The sequence below is a fragment of the Rhipicephalus microplus genome, chromosome 7 (assembly GCF_043290135.1).
Source record: "Rhipicephalus microplus isolate Deutch F79 chromosome 7, USDA_Rmic, whole genome shotgun sequence".
Lineage (NCBI taxonomy): Eukaryota > Metazoa > Arthropoda > Arachnida > Ixodida > Ixodidae > Rhipicephalus > Rhipicephalus microplus.
Genome location: NC_134706.1, coordinates 79,388,781 through 79,405,147, shown reverse-complemented (window position 1 = coordinate 79,405,147; position 16,367 = coordinate 79,388,781). Strand labels below are relative to the sequence as shown.

The 16,367-nt window shown below is 44.2% G+C and overlaps 1 long non-coding RNA gene across 1 annotated transcript; it reads right to left on the bottom strand.

Annotated features, from left to right (window-relative positions):
• Positions 1-227: 227 nt before the first annotated feature.
• On the bottom strand, positions 228-1,406 carry LOC142766990 (uncharacterized). The gene is made up of 2 exons (XR_012884694.1): positions 948-1,406; positions 228-737 (listed from the first exon to the last, which is right to left on the bottom strand). It is a non-coding gene; the product is annotated as an uncharacterized LOC142766990 (long non-coding RNA).
• Between the last annotated feature and the right edge of the window lie 14,961 nt (positions 1,407-16,367).

Genomic DNA, 16,367 nt, shown 5'->3' with positions numbered 1-16,367 from the left:
TAGATGTGTGGGGTTGCCTTCCACAAGTCGCAGAGTGCTAATCACATATATGTATTTTTATGCCAAGCGTGCAGATATAAATTTGAGGGCAAGTTATATCAAACTAAGACATGCTAAAAGAAGCTTTGATTATTGTGCCCGAAAGCCGTAGCGTTAGAAGTGTGCCAGAATATGGTATGGCGCATTTCGATTTCCTTGAACAAAAAGAAATAAACTACGATCCAATATATTTCATGGAGTCTAGATCATTTATTTATTCTGACGTGAATATTCAAGACGTTGAAGGTAGCTTAACTGAGCGTTTTCAGTTTCCTCTTCAGTGTTGCGCCCTTCTTTGCCGCCGTTAACTTGTCGATTTTCATTTGGACGTAGTTTTTTAGGAAGGTGTTGGTGGCTGCCCACAAGATGTTGTGAAGCACTGTTTCTGGATGGTGTCCTTTGCAACAAATGTCCAAATCTTCATTGTCAATTAAAAGGTGCTTCACCACACTGAGACGAAGCTGCTTTTGGTGCCGTTCTGCGTGAAACCTGGCGGTGTTCTCTTTCGAGGTCAGCTTTTCTAGCACGATTAATCTAGCACAGTCGGATAGGTAAGCGGGGCTGTTCGGAAACATCGTCAGCACTGCATCTTCGGTTAGTCGAGTAAGGCTCATCGGAACTTCTATAGTCTTTCCGTTGCTATCCGTGTAAGTGGTGGTAGTCCTCAAATACTCTGCTATGAAATGAAGTTCGCAGACCTGCGATATGCAAAAGCAAAAAGAATGTTTTAAATTGTTTTAGCAACATTTTATATATGTTTTTCTGCCTGATTACATTCTAGAACGTTATAATTAGCAAGGATCGGGATCTAGAGTGACGCTGCTCCGTAATGCACTGCACTAGCACAGATCTGCGACACAGAATCCTCTTTATGTGAAGGTTTATCGGTAATAATTTTATATTCTTACCTTCGGATCACGCAGAGTGTCGATGTCGACGTCCTCGAGACGAATAGCGCGTTTTCATTCTATCCTGCGTCGTCTTTAGGGAAGAATAACAAGCAGACCTTCAGTCCACCATCATAATTTCCACGACAGCTCGGCACGCAGCCGCGGCCCATCCTGTCACCTTCCTGGTAATTTCATGCGAACAAACTTCACATCTTGGACTCCAGATAACACAGCCAGGACCAAAACTTGCACATATATCCGAAGAACGTCCACCAGCACTATTTCAAAATTCTTGTGCAGCGTACAACCTCGCTTTGCCAGAGTCAAACAAGTTCTAACAGGCTCGCCCTAACGAAGGGAGTCACTGAGCCTGCATTCCCCAACCGGTCCTCACAATGCCCACCAGTTCGTCGGGCTAGGTGTGCTGACGTCAGACAAGGAAACGAAGGGAGTGAAGGGGCCTTGCAAATTCTAGGAGGCGCTGACTGTTGTCGATGTAGTTGCCATGACCGGTTTTCTGTGCACTTCGGTGACACGCTCAACCATTGTCCGTGGATCTCCTTGTGAGAAGTTCTGGTGCAAGGAGTTGTAGAATTAAGATATCTCTGCCTGTAGAGTGCAGGCAAATGAAGGCCTAATGATTCAGCAGATGAGAAACTCGTCCATTCTAAAAGAACGTCTGGTTCGCGCGAGCGTTTCCTCTCGTACCCACACGTGGCTCTCCATTTTCTTCACATTCAACAATACTCAACACACTACGCGGCACCATGGTCAAGAGTCCGAGGGGATCCAATTTTTTAACTGCTCGTACAACTGCGGATCCCTGCGGCAATATTATTTTACATGTTCATACCACCCTAACATTTCCCGTTAAAAGTACACCGTTAATACAAGTTATGTTTTCAAAACAACCACCCCACCAGAAAGCTTCTCGACTGTGAATATTTGTGTTATTTTTATTGTCATGCAAAAATAATGACCTCCTCGTTTTATAGCGTTTGGTTCATATAATGTAGATTTCTTTAAGCTCTTTTTATATGCTGTTGCGTTACCTGCCCAGCTGCACAAGTATGAGATCTTCCCTCAACATGCCCTTGCATAACCATGCTAAATCCGCATCTGTTATTTGCAAACGTCTAAAGATATGCACAAAATCACACAGTTGAGGCGTAAGTGGTGCCCTTTCCGCTTTCACTCGAAATGGAGCACACGCCAAAAACTTGCCAATTACAGGTTTAACCACTTACACGGCCCTTACTCCTCCAAATTAAGCACAAATTTTGGCTAACGTTGCACCAATACCATCATGAGGCACTTCTCGGTGACCAGGCATATTGACAAGGGGAGTTAGCGCCTTAACCGTAGCGCTGATGTCTTATTGCCGCACATGAACTGAGCTCCTTGAAGGCATTATAACATAGAGGCGGTCTGTATATTCTTTCCAGGTTGTTTATATATGCTTGGTCAACGCCCTGATTCCGCAGTGTCTACATAAATGCATATATCTCTTCTTAATAAAATGCCTTCTCGTAATCAATAAAAACTACATATAGGGGTTGGGTGTATTCTGAGTATTTCTATATCACCTGAATGATAGTATGAATGTGGTCGATTGCTGAGTAGCCTGTTCGAAATTATGCTGGTTCGTTTGGTTGGCTGAATTTTGATGTTGTGTTAATTCTGTTAGCAGCAAGAGATGGAAAGTAAAATGACAGTGGTAACCTTAAGAGACAAGTGGAGAGCAGAGTGGGTCCGGAAAAAATCCGCGGTTAAGGATATCATAGTTAAAATCAAGAAAAAAATCACAGCATATCCACGGAGTGAATGATGATGAGTGGAGCGAAGCATCCGTCAGCCCGTCCGTTTGTTCTTGCTTCCGTCCGTCTGCACGACCATCCGTGCGTCCATCCATGCGTCCATCCATCTGCGCGTGCGTCCATCCGTGAGTCTGTCCATCCATCAGTCTGTCTGTCTGTTCGTGCGTCCATCCATTCGTACGTCCGCGCGTCTATCCCTCCGTCCGCCCGTCTGCTAGTCTGTCTGTCCATCCGTCCACGCGTCCACCTAGCGAACACTCCAAGTAACGCCATCTCCAATCTTGCATCCCCTGTGGCACATACCCGCTCCAGAGCAGGTATATGCCACCGGTGGCTGCGTACTACTACACACATACACACATGCAAGGCATGTACAGACCCACACCTTAAGGAGCTTCGCCAATAAAAATGGACACAGGCCGAGCACGTAGCGCGTAGGCAGAATAACCTAACCATTGCTAATTAAGGGTTACTGACTGTATCCTCATAGAAGCCAAATGGGTGAGGGGGAGACAGAAAGTTAGGTGGGCAGATGAGAGTGGCAGGTTTGCGGGTATAACAAAGTGGCAGCAGCAAGCACAGAACCGAATTGAATGGCGAAACATGGGAGAGGCCATTGTCCTGCAGTGGGCGTAGACAGGCTAATGGTGATGACTTGTGTTGTTGACGCTGCTCAACTGGTGTCTGCGATACTACAGTGGTCACTATACTTGACTGCTGACTCGAAAGGCACTGCCTATGTCCCGACCATAATAGTTGCATTTAGATGTAGGAGAAACACACGAGACGCCTGTTCTGTGAAATATCAACGCATGTTTTAGAACCACATGGAGTCCCAGATTCCGGAGCCCTCCACGACGTGGTGCCTCATAATGAATAGGTGATTCGGGCACCTGAAACCTTAGAGGATATTATTTCACACTGCGCTAGTTGGCACGTATCTATCACAGTAAGCATGATATCTCAATGCGCCAAAGCACCTAAATAAAGCCAAAAAAGGAAGGAAAGAGCCATCTTTGGCAGAGAGGATTCAAAGAGTGAGTTGCAGTTGGGGCAAAATATTTATAGCCTACCAAACAAGCAGGAAGGTAGAAATACCGCCACAAAAGCGAAAACAAAAAAGAAACGAGCACCAGTTTAAGCAGCACTGCTGATAGAAACAAGCACGAACGAGCCATATATAATGCGAGACGTGGTTTCCGAGAACGACAGTTTCCGGATACGCGGTTGCTACGCACTCTGCTTCCCACGCGCTTGAATAACTTAGAAATAAAATTATCGTCTGCTCTTGTGCAGCTTCATTTTTATATATTTATTGCTGCTTTTTTTCCACGTATTCGCCACGAAACGTTCCTTTGTAATAGCTCGTGATAACGTATGGTTAACAGCTAAGCATATAAAACCGTCACTGAAGCGTACGCACGGACTACTTTCATTCTTTCCCATAAGAAACTGCTTTCTTTCTTTCTTTTTCATTTCCCATGGCACACTTGGAGTTACGCGACTCTGAAATCACTGAGTAATCGTGCGCGTATAGTGTACGCACGTGCGACCGTCCTCCGGCCAACTTCCGCGCACTCGATAGCACACATGCCGGAGCATCTAGCGCAGCCACCCACGCTTAGTCCTGCTTTTCTTTATCATTATTTGTTGTTTCATGAGTAAGTGAGAGCTTATATAGAGAGCACGGCAGCTCTTTTTCATCCGTTCTGCAAATACAGCTGTCATTATGAACTAGCTTGTGATACGTGATACCCCTCGTATATTTCTTTTCATTTAAACTTTTTTCGCACCCGGAAACGCACACTTAGCGTCGGAATTTCGCCGGAAGGTTAGACGATAGGAAGAAACGTAGCATTTACGTGGGTTATCGCTTTTAATGCGAACAGAATTCTATATTTCTTTCCCTTAATCTCCTTGGTCATCGTTTTGTCTCGTAAAGGTGATGTTCATTACTGACATCTACATTGAAGCGGTGTCATGACATGATGATCTCTATGATCATTTTAGCAGTGGCAATCACGGGTCTCGGCGGCTGGAACTCCATTCCATTAAGCAACATTCTTCGTTTGCGCAGGTTGGTTGAGCACTGTTTTGTATCATCGGTTTGCTCTTTTGTAGCCGCGGTCGCTGCTGCCAATGGTTAAAATGTTTAATTTTTCTTTTTGCATGATGCCCTCTACTTCGGAACTGGCACGTGAATACAACAGCTTCGCGCTGAAATCGCGCAGCTTCGTGAAAGTGTGTCACTCCTGAATACTTTCTACGAAGAAAAGAAAAAGAAACAAGAGCCTGTCACTGCTAAAAACAAGTCCCTACAGAATTCTAATGATCAGCTGACTGCTAAAATAGCCGTCGTGATCACGAATTGACAACATCGAGATAAAATGTGTGCCCTGTAAGAAAGGTTAAGACCACACCAAAAAATGGGCGATGTAAGCGGATATCCTGTATACCCAGCTGATATTGATGCAGTTCACCGTGTGCCTGCGAAAAAAAAAGAAACAAAGATAATCACTAAATTCTGTTCCCGGAACAAGAAAAAAGAATTTCTGCGGAAGGCACGCAAGGCACGCCTAACGACCCAGGCACTCGGCTTTCCTCAGTCAGAATATGCAAGCGTTCACACAAATGACCATCTGACGCCTGAGAACAAGAGGCTGTTCGCACAAGCGCTCTCCCTGAAAAAGAAAAAAAGCAGAAGAAATTTTGATGGGTTGACAATGTTCGTATCACGGCACGAAAACTGATGACAGCAAAGTCCACGTTATCGCCAACATTCAGGACCTGTCAGTTATTAGGAAATAGTCACTAGTCATCAACCGAACGGCGGTTGTCAAACTAACATGGCATTGAACGATTATGCGTCACTCAATAAATTAGGCGCACTATTCTCAATGTATACAAAGAGCACAAAGTTCATTCACTTCAATGCCCAATCAGCACGTAATAAGAAAGATCAAATAAGCGCTCTCTTGACAACTCTTTGTTCTGAACATGAATATCTAATGATAAGTGAGACATGGTACCGAAACGAAACTGATGTCTTGGTAATACCTGGCTATGCTGCTTATTTTTTGAACCACTCAACGAAAATGGGTGGTGGGGGGTTGCTGATGTATAAGAATTTCACTAAATGTTGTTTGACTCAACAATTTTTTTCTCATCTTTGATTATTATGAAGTTCTGACTGTACAAAGTGACCATTTTGTTATTGGTGCTTTGTTTCACCCTCCTTTTAGCAATAAGACAAATTTCCTAGAATTCCTAGATTCATTTCAAAGTTGGGCTGGTGGCACTGGTTGATTGATTTGTGGGGTTTAACGTCCCAAAACCACCACTTGATTATGAGAGACGCCGTAGTGGAGGGCTCCGGAAATTTTGACCACCTGGGGTTCTTTAACGTGCACCCAAATCTTGGCACTGGTTGTAAGCTAGTCTTTGCAGGCGATTTAAATATAGACCTTGCTAAATTATCACAGTCGCAGTGTGAGCTGTGTCTTATAATTGAATCCAATGGCTTTGCTCATGTTATCCCCACTCCGACTCGTATTGAAGAAAATAATGCTGCATTACTCGGCGTGTTCATCACTAACATAGAAGCTACAAGTTCTTTACCTGGCGGTGAGAGTGCACTAATTGGTGACGCTCTTCACATATTTATGGTTATAAGCGAAACAGCGTGTCATTCACAGTCGCAACAAAAACAATCAGTAGTTATTCAACATATTAATGAGCACACATTGGCTGCATTTCACAGAGAGGTATCGCTGACAGATTGGTCAGACGTTATTCGTGAGCAAGAACCTGATCTCGCCTACAACTGTTTCCACGAAAAACTAACAAAAATTTATAAACAATGCTTTCCGTACAAAAAAAGGCCTGCACGCAGAGCTAAGAAACCTTGGGTTACTTTATAAATCTTGCATCAAAGAAATAAAACGTTCAAATAAATTTTTTGAACACTTCTTGAAAAATAAGAATGAAGACACGCTAAAACGTTTCAAAAATCAAAGAAACAAGGTTAACAGTATGCGGCGTCACGAAAAATGAAAGTACCTAAACATCACGCTCATCAATGAAGTAATGAACGAGTCGGAGCTAGCATGTTCAAGACAAAATGAGTTCATTGGTGGCCTTAACGGTAACAATTATCAGCCCACTCAGCTTGTGATGAATGGTGACACTATTCGCAATGCTAATTTAGCTAACTTGTTCAATGACTATTTTGTGTCATTAACAAAAAAAGCGCACAACCCAGAGTGTAATACATATTTATCAGACAGAACTCTTGAGAGCACGTTTCTTGGCGCCGACAGTAGCCAGTGAAATTGTCCACGTTTTTTTTCTTCTCTAAAGAACAGCACAAGTTGTTACGTTTACGTAATACAGATTACACTCATTAAACATGGGCTGAATTGCATTGCTGATTTATTGGAATATATCCTCAATCTGATATACTTTCAACTGGAATCTTTCCACAGAAATTGCAAGTGGCGAAAGTAATCGTGTTATACAAGGCAGGGGATAAGAACTCACTTAACAACTACGGGCCTATATCTATACTGCCAGTAATATCCAAAGTTTTAGAAGAACTGACTCACAAATGTACGATTTTTTTAGATAAACACCATATCATTACTTCACCACAATTCGGAGTCATGAAAGGCTGCACAACTGAGCATCCAGAAAGAATTCATATTAGATGCTTCTGATCGTGAACTAAACACACTAGCTATCTTTATAGATTACTCAAAGACGTTCAATACTATAAATCATATCACACTTTTACAGTAATGCAATCAGTAAGGCTTTCGTAGTATCTTTCTGAAATAATCAAATCTTACTTGAAGTATCGTCAGCAGATGGTGGTCATCAATGATCACACCTTCAATTTACAAGCAATCTTAGCACGTGTGCCCCAAGGCCGTACCCTGGGACCCCTTTTATTTTGAGTATATATTAATGATATCGTAAACATTGGCGTATCTGTAAAGTGTGTTATATACGCAGATGACACAACTTTACTCCTCATTGCTCAGCGCTCTAAATATCTAATCAGTGACGCAAACCACGTATTAATAAAGCCAGCCCCCTGGACATGCAATAATTCTTTAATTTAAACTCTTCGAAAACGAAAGCTGTTTACTTTAGGTCTAGAAATAAAGCCTTTTGTACACGTTTTTAATGCTTGGCCCCTCGGAACTTCAAATAGTACCACGTGATAAATGTCTGGGTGTAATTTTTGACGAACATATGTCATGGAATTCCCAAATTGAAAAGCTGTCTTCGAATGTATCTAAGATAACTGGAATCTTGTCTAGGGTGCATTTCCTGCTTCCCAAAAAAGTTAAACTTCTCATCTACAAATTGTTGTTCTTAACGCACATAAATTATTGTCATCTGGTTTGGGGCACGGCAACTTTAATGAGGATTCAAAAATTACGTTATACAGAAAAGGGCAGTTCACGTCATTGCAGAAGTTCTGTATGGAAGTCATACTTCACCGCTTTTTGAGGTAATGAAGCTATTAACCCTACCCGATTACTATCAAACAAGTCTTACGAAACGCTATTACGCAGTACTAAAAAGTGAAAACATTTTGGGCACACTTGCTGCTATCAACCAGCGGACCCTTTTTTACAAAACTTGTCATGTTCACACGTGATTTTTTTTTACGCGTGCGCACGAACTACGGCAAGGCGATGCTGCGCTTTCTATCGCCGTTTCATCTGAATCAACTAGCATTGTGAAAATATTGCTAAAGATACTTTTTTGCCTTGCTTGTGTAATACCATTTCAGTTTGTTCTTTTTTCATTTGTATGGTCTCATTGATCTTTTATGTGAATATCGAAATGGAAGTTGGTAGAATCTTTTAAAGGGTTATTTTTTGCTCTGTCTTCACCTGTATTATCTGTCTGTATATGCGTATATGTAAATATTTATGTATTCTTTTACAGTATTGGTTCGAGTTCTAATTGAGTGGAGTCGTGCTGTCTGATTTATTGTATAGCACAATTTTTCCACTCGGGTTGTGCCAGTGGCAATGTTCCGCATTAAGTTTATATGGTGTTTTCACTCCATACATTATTGCATTGCCCTGTACGCCTATCCCTGCCACTTTGTACAGGGTTGTGGTCCTAGTCAAGCCCGTGAACAGGCTCTTTGACCCCGGCCCTCAGCATCTCAAATGATGGAATGTTGTAATAAATAAAAGTTTCAAAGTTTTAACTTTCAAAACATACTATTTAAAGCTGTCTCATGACATAATCTTTATTATAGATGTTGAAGTTTATCATCCCAAAACCACGATATCATTATGAGTGAAGGGTTTTGGAAATTTCGACCACCTGGGGTCCTTTAACGTGGACCTCAATTTAAACAGACGGGCATCAAGCATTTTCCCCTCCATCGAAAATGCGGCTGCCGTGGCCAGAATTCGATCCCGATAATGTGATCTTTAATTACGTCTCATTTATAGCTGTGTTACAATGTTATTATCTTTAATCACGTCCCCTATGCAATAGTGTGATGACACGCATTTGTTAGCCTTTAACAACTTCTTTCTTTTTTTTCTTTCTTTTCTTGTAAATTGGTGTTCATTTATTCAATGCTCCCGCACATCCTATCTCGTTCTGGTTCATCCTAACGACTTCGTACAAACGTATGTGTCCATAGCACACTGTGATCTCCTCATGCAACGAATTCATTTCTAGTTATGTCTTCATGAGGCTAAACAGCGCAAATGACTAGATATAACTTGGAAAAAAGAAAAGTGCATGAAAGGCACTGCTCGCAAATAAGCTTAATCGCTTACTATCGTAAAATGTATACATTGAAACAAACAAAAAACAGAAAAACATTCACAAATCTCACGCACTTAGTAATCGGATTCATGCGGAATTGTCAGCTAATAGCTGCCTACGCCGAATTTTGGACTTTTATACAAGCGTTATGGTGTGAATAGACGTGTTGACGTAAATGGATTATGTGTGTGCACAATAGTGGGCTTCCTAGGCATGTTGACTAACGGGCAGGTGCAGGTAGCTTATATAGTTCGACATTACGTCAGCACTCCCGTTAGAGTACGGACGTCACTTTTATTGAGAACAAGGGCACACTACGGTGCGATTACGTAATTGCACTTCTATGCTGGAGGCCCGCGCACTCGGACTATGGTGCACGTTAAAGAGGCCCATGTGACCCAATTTTCCGGAGCCCGTCATCACGGCATGCCTCAAAATGATATCTTTTCGATCGCACACGAAGCTCACCAACTCTCGTCATCTTCCGTATTCTCGATTCCTCTGACAGTGGGGCCAATGACTTGAACGTGCCGCTACCCATTCGCGATCCACCCTGCCGGGGTGGTCTACTGGTCAAGGCACTCGGCTGCTGACCCACCGGTCGAAAATGGAATCTTGACTGCGTCGGCTGCATTTTTGATGGAGGTGGAAGTGTAGGCCCGTGTGCTCTGATTTTGGCGCACGTTAAGGAACCCCAGGTGGTCGTAGTTTCCTGAGCCCTCCTCTACAGCGTCTCCCATAATTATGTGGTGGTCTTGGGACATTAAATTTTACATAGAAATCAATCAAACCCACCCACGCTCCGAAATACTCGCACATGTCACGTGTTTTCCCATCTCGATGGCCATCTCGCATTCAGCGGTCCCTGTCTTTTCTTCCGTCAGGGGATCGGTGGCCGTGTTCCGTAACGGGCTCTGTGCGGCTTCTGAAAGTGGATGACACAACAAATGGGTCGACCTGCCGTAACGAACGGCTGGGCGAACCGGTTACGCACACGCGTAGCGACGTCTGCGTGGCCACGAGAAGACACGAGCCTCATTGTTCTTAGCTCGTTCCGAATTGCCCCAGGAAGAGTCGCTGCCTGCTAGAAAGCAAGTAAGAGTGTCGGTGCGGCCATCCGCTATGTTTAGACCCAGCCACCCAGACACACAAAACAACGACTGTACAAGTGAAAGCTCGTGCTGACGGGACCTGCAGGCTCACCGGTTCTTTGCTTTGAAAACGCTTAACCACGACACTCGGACTCTAGGCTGGATTGATGAAATTCTAGAACAATGGCAGTGGTTCTTTCAGTGGCAGAATGTAGTGCGGTACTCTTTTACGCCCACAATAGGAAGTGCTTGTTCGGCTAAGTGAGTGCAAAAGTCTGCAAACATGCCAGTGGATATGGCTTTTATATAGCAACGATTCACTCGACTAACTAGGCATCCGCTATGTGGCGTGCGACGAACTATTTAAAAACTCGAGCAGCTGCGCTTCGCAGACACCGATGAAACAGATTAGCTGGTTTTGTTTCCTTCGTCAACATAAAGCATATTCATGTTCTACAAGTTCTGCAGATATGCTATATCTCTGCTGTTTATTTAGCGCACTTTATTAAGCGTTGTAGTGGTAGTATAGTTTCATTGCATATTGGCCATAGCACTCTCAAGACAGGTTTACCAGATACTCTGTTATGTTGTGTCATGGTTCTTTATTAAATGCTCTTCGTCAAGGGCTTAGGTGGTAGTATAGCCACCACCTTGTATAACCACAAAGTATAACGTGACAGTGTTGTGACTATACAACCGCGCACGCCATTTGTTGGCCCAAGTGTAGCCTTCCTTTCTAGTTGAAGTTGTTTGTAGTGGGATTTACTCAGTTTCTGTGGCAGGTAAGCGTTCATGACTATATTTTCATGATAGGCCACCCATATTACTGTGCCACATACTAGTTTGCTCGCCTAACTGCTGCACTAATTTTAGTGCACCCGTCGTGAGGAGTGGCATTTATCTCATGCTTGTGGCGCACGCAATGTTACGATGCCCACAGTCGTAACTACGGACCCCGGACATGAATTGTACGACCAATAACAGCTTCGCTGTTATTATTAGTTTCGGAAATATTAGTGTGGTTTATCGCCCGGCTTGTTACTCATGTTGTCGGGTGATAAAGATAATACATATTGTCACCTGCTCATCCAGTGCGGCGAGCGCGATCCAGCAATACGAAAGATCCGAAGAAGTTTTGAGACAGTGCGTGCTCTAGCTCGGGGTGTTGTGTTGTTGTTGATCAGCCATCTTGCCAGTCTTGTCTACGCCTCCACACCGGTGCCGTATTTTCAAGTTTCAGACCTATTGTAGCCGGTGACATTACATCTTACGATCACACACAAACACGTACCACACAGGGACACACACCTATATGAAGGAATCATTCGTATTGTTTTAAAGGCAATCGGCACTTTCCCATGATCCAAAGAAAAGCTACAGCTCCATGCTAGACCAACGTTTGAATGTATATGAGACTTGCAATGTGGGGTTGCTGGTGAAGCCTTTGAAAAAGATTTGATGCAACGCGAAGTGGCACACGGACATGGCAAGACATTAGCGCTGCCTGGTGTCCGTATTTTCCATCCCTTGTCCTTGTATTGCTTTGTAATAGATCAAATATTACAGCAATCCAGATCACTCACTTCAGCAGCAGATCCAGGTGACGCGATGTGTCAGCTTTTGTTATTTTTCAGGGCATTTTGTTTGTGAGACTTTGATTGATTTGTGGGTTTTAACGTCTCAAAACCACTATTTGATTATGAGAGACGCCGTAGTGGAGCGCTCCGGAAATTTTGACCACCTGGGGTTCTTTAAGGTTCGTGTGACTTTCGAACGCCATTTGAAAATACGAATCCCATACAATCCGCGAAAAAAAAATAATTGATTCTGCCATTATAATTCGCAGTCTTTTTCATCACATTTCTTGGACGTCCCGACAGTTGACTTGGTCATCACACATATTTTGACCCCTTCCGGCTGGCAGTCAGTTCCTGTGATGTTGTAAGCAGCATTTTGTTACGATGTGCTATTCACGTTCAGCATATTATTATGGCCAAAGTAAAAGTCAACTCGAAAGGCCGACTAAATTGCAGTGTTAGTGGACAATGTGCCAAGCACCCATGCTTGCGTTGACATGAATGCCTGAGCGTATGTGGTTTGTTTCATTGTTTTTTAATTTGCAGCATTTATTCGTGTTTTAGTCATGTTGTAACGCTCCTGATGTTACTTTTGTTTTTGTTTTTCATTTGCCAATGAAGCTTTCTGAATAGGCATATATAGCTGAAAACAAGCATGCTATCCTTGCCGTGTTTTTGACACTCGCACAGAAGCATTGAGTTTCCTAAATATACACTACAGGCAACTCTGGCGCTGGTGTCTACGGGAGATGCAACGCTCGGCACTTCAGCAAGCATGAGAATGATGGATAGTACACTGATTTGTCTAATCTTTGTACTTCTGACTCCGTGTGTGTTCGTGTGGCTTGAAGCTGTTTTCTCACGAAACAAAAATCAGCGAATGTTCAGCGGTTGCGCTTCACCATCTTATTCTTCTAGGCTTACTATTCCAAATCGACTCGCGAAGTTCAAAAGGGTTTGTTCTTTCCTTCAAAACAAAACCGAAACACAGCAATAAACGAAGCCAAAAGTGCGATTTGAGGCCTGCAAGTACGAAGACTAAGCAAATCCGCGTGCTACCCATATCATTCCCGTAGTCGCTGAATGATCAAAGCGCCATAGTCCCCTCTAGCTAATTTTAGCAAACTCAATGCACAGAAGCGACCAGCTCCACCGCATGAGTGTGACCTCACGATTGGTGTCTTTTTCCAGTGATCCAATTGGATGACCACCCGATGCGAAGAGCTATTGTCTGCTCATTTTGATGTCGTCTTGGAAGAGAACAGACGTACAGGCGAGCACACCCACGCTGACAAGAACGCAATGCGACACACACGCTCTTCTATTATGACGCCTGAGTGTCAGCCCAGCAGTGGGGCAGACTTACATAAGCAATTCCCGAATGACCGCGCTCTCTGGATAAACATTACACGTATCTCGAGGTCATTGCTCTCTTGCTCATTGCATGCTACAGAAGCGATAGCGGCAGCCGGAAATACGCCACAGACGTCAGGCTTTGGACACCGTCTACATAGCCTCCTCTTTGGGCAAGTCCGGAATAGTAGTTCCCATGCAAGTGCAGCGAAGGGTACGCCTCGTGCCTGTTCTTCACCGCTGATGCGTAAGTGCTTTCCGCCGCACTTGTACGGTACACCGGACGTCTAAAGGGGTCGCGATAGGCTGTCCACCTCTTGTCGTCCCTCTGTCGTAAGCAAGGTGCAGCAGCAAGCTATCCTCTTGTTACCGTACAACTCCTTGTTGCTGCTCCTTCCGAAGGGTCCTCCTTTGTTTTCCGGACAAGACGACTCGCTCTTTGGCCGGGTGCACCCAGCGCGATACTTCCGAATCGTTATTGGGCGGTGGCGGCGCGGTTGTAATGAAGACGCTCTGCCTACCTTCCCGCGACCGGAAACAAAAGAGGCGCGGTACGCGGCTGAGTGTTGCAGGACACGTCGGCTACTTCTGTAGCTGCTGCGAGGCAGTGGGCGATCGTGGCTCGACTTCCGGCGTAGACAGATAGAGAGACGGGCCCGATGGTGAACCATTCGCGCTGTCTTGGTGCACACTCCCGTTCCAACAGAAACTAAAAATGCAGAAAAGGATGATGACTATGATGATGACTATGATGGCCTTTATGTATGGCTCACATGCACTTGGGGGGATCTGTCACGAAACTAATAATTAGTAGGAGAGATCACATAATAATTCTATGTCTAATGCAATAAAATTGCTACAGAAGTCAATTTTTGCTGAAGAGGATGACGGAGGTTGGCCATGCTTCCATCCGTCTGTCTGCTTGTCTGGACGCATGGACGGGTGGATGAACGGACGGACGCTTCGGCCCACTTATCATTATTCGCTCCGTGGATATGCTATGATTTTTTAATGCATTCAATTATTCTATTGCTAATCTGCCTTTTGCGATTGTTGTTAAGGAGTAGTTTACGTGTTCATGAAGTTATTTGTATGTTTTAAGCCATTTCATTCCGTATGACAATGTGTACGCGTGGTCATTTATTTTGCAATACCTGCATGCGTGGTCATTTATTTTGCAATTAAATAAACAGAAAAGCCTTTGCAAAGAGTACTTATGTTCAGCGACAACATTTTCGAACGTCACTGCTTCAGCGTTGTCTGTGGTAATGAGCGCAGAAGAAAGAAGCCACCTGGTCCCTTAATGATTTGCATGGGTTGACTTGAAAGCGAAAGTAGAAATAACTTCGTTCTTAGTCTGTTGTATTACCGCAACACCCCACCCCACCTGCCTGAGAAGCTTGCTGCAATTATCGTGGTGTTGCACTACATCTGGCGTCGTAGGTATTTTGGACTTTTTGCGCACCACGCGGTTATGGAGCGCCTCCGGGATCGGCCCACCTTTTCACCGAGCGACGATGTAGTGTGATGACGTCATAATATTACTCGGCAAATTTTGTGGACCCATGACGTCGCAACGACGCTATACGATGACGTCATAACATCGTGTTGATTTTGTGCCTTACACGTGTTGGTGCCGATAACGGTTGCCTTTCGCGTTTAATAAGACATCCTGAACCCTTTGCTTAATAACTCCGTGGACATCATTGTCCCAGCATAGAAGTTAAGCTCCTGCTTCACGCTCCCACAAACTTTCAGCGTTCCTCCATAAGTCCACTTCCCATAGGGTTCTGATAGATCAGAAGTAGGCCAAGGCAGAAGTATACTTTGGAGTGAGAAACATATTAAGGATGTCTTCGAAATAAATACTGCAACAGTGCAAACAATATGCTAGTAGTACCTTATGGTCTCATAGTAGGCACATAAGAATCGGAATAAAGATGAAAGGGGTGTCTCCCAGTAGACCTGTCTAAAAGGAATGCTCATAGTATCCATCCGTCTATCCGTATCCATTCGTCCGCCGCATTCGTACTGAGCAGGCGACAAATGGCTGAGCTCTCCAATACTTGCGTCTTATTGACGATGCACCCACTTCCTCACATGTCGGCTTGTCGGTCTCTGCAAGCGCAGTCTCAAAAAACGCCCCTCGAGACCCTCAGTTTCCCAAGAACAATAGGACGAAAGAAGACTGACCGGCGCATCCGATCGTCAGCGTACTCTATTTCGTTTTAACGTCCGAGAAAAGACGCCGTCCCGCTACAATGGACACCTTAGACGTTCTCTGTAAGATTCTTTTGTGACGTCTTGAGCGTGTAGATAACTGTAGTGGTCAATTGTTCCGCACAGAACCGGAGCGTCTTTGCGCACTTCTTCTAAGTCTCACTCCGATAACAAAGTGGTCTTTAGGTCCGGTGAACGATTGGGAAGGATCGCTTCGCGTATGCCTGAAGAACACAATAGATGGGGGCGTGGCTCGCAGCTAAATACAGAAGGTGAGAACTGAGAACGCTCCTCCCCCTCTTTTTTTCCTCGCGGTGAGACAGGGGGAATTACGGGATCTTCCGCCACTACGTCACACGTCCCGTGTGGAGATAAGCATGCGACCAGGAAGGGGTGGGGAGGGGTGTAGTTGGGTGGCAGTCTTCCTAATCACCTAAAAGGTGCGCCAAGCTGCTTAGTCAAAGCATCTCGGTCACTGTCTGAAGTGCAGTGTTACTTCCATCAAATGAGCGCCTTTATGGCATAAGTCTGAAGATTTATGTGCAAAAAAAACCCAAAGTAATGTCTCGTAAA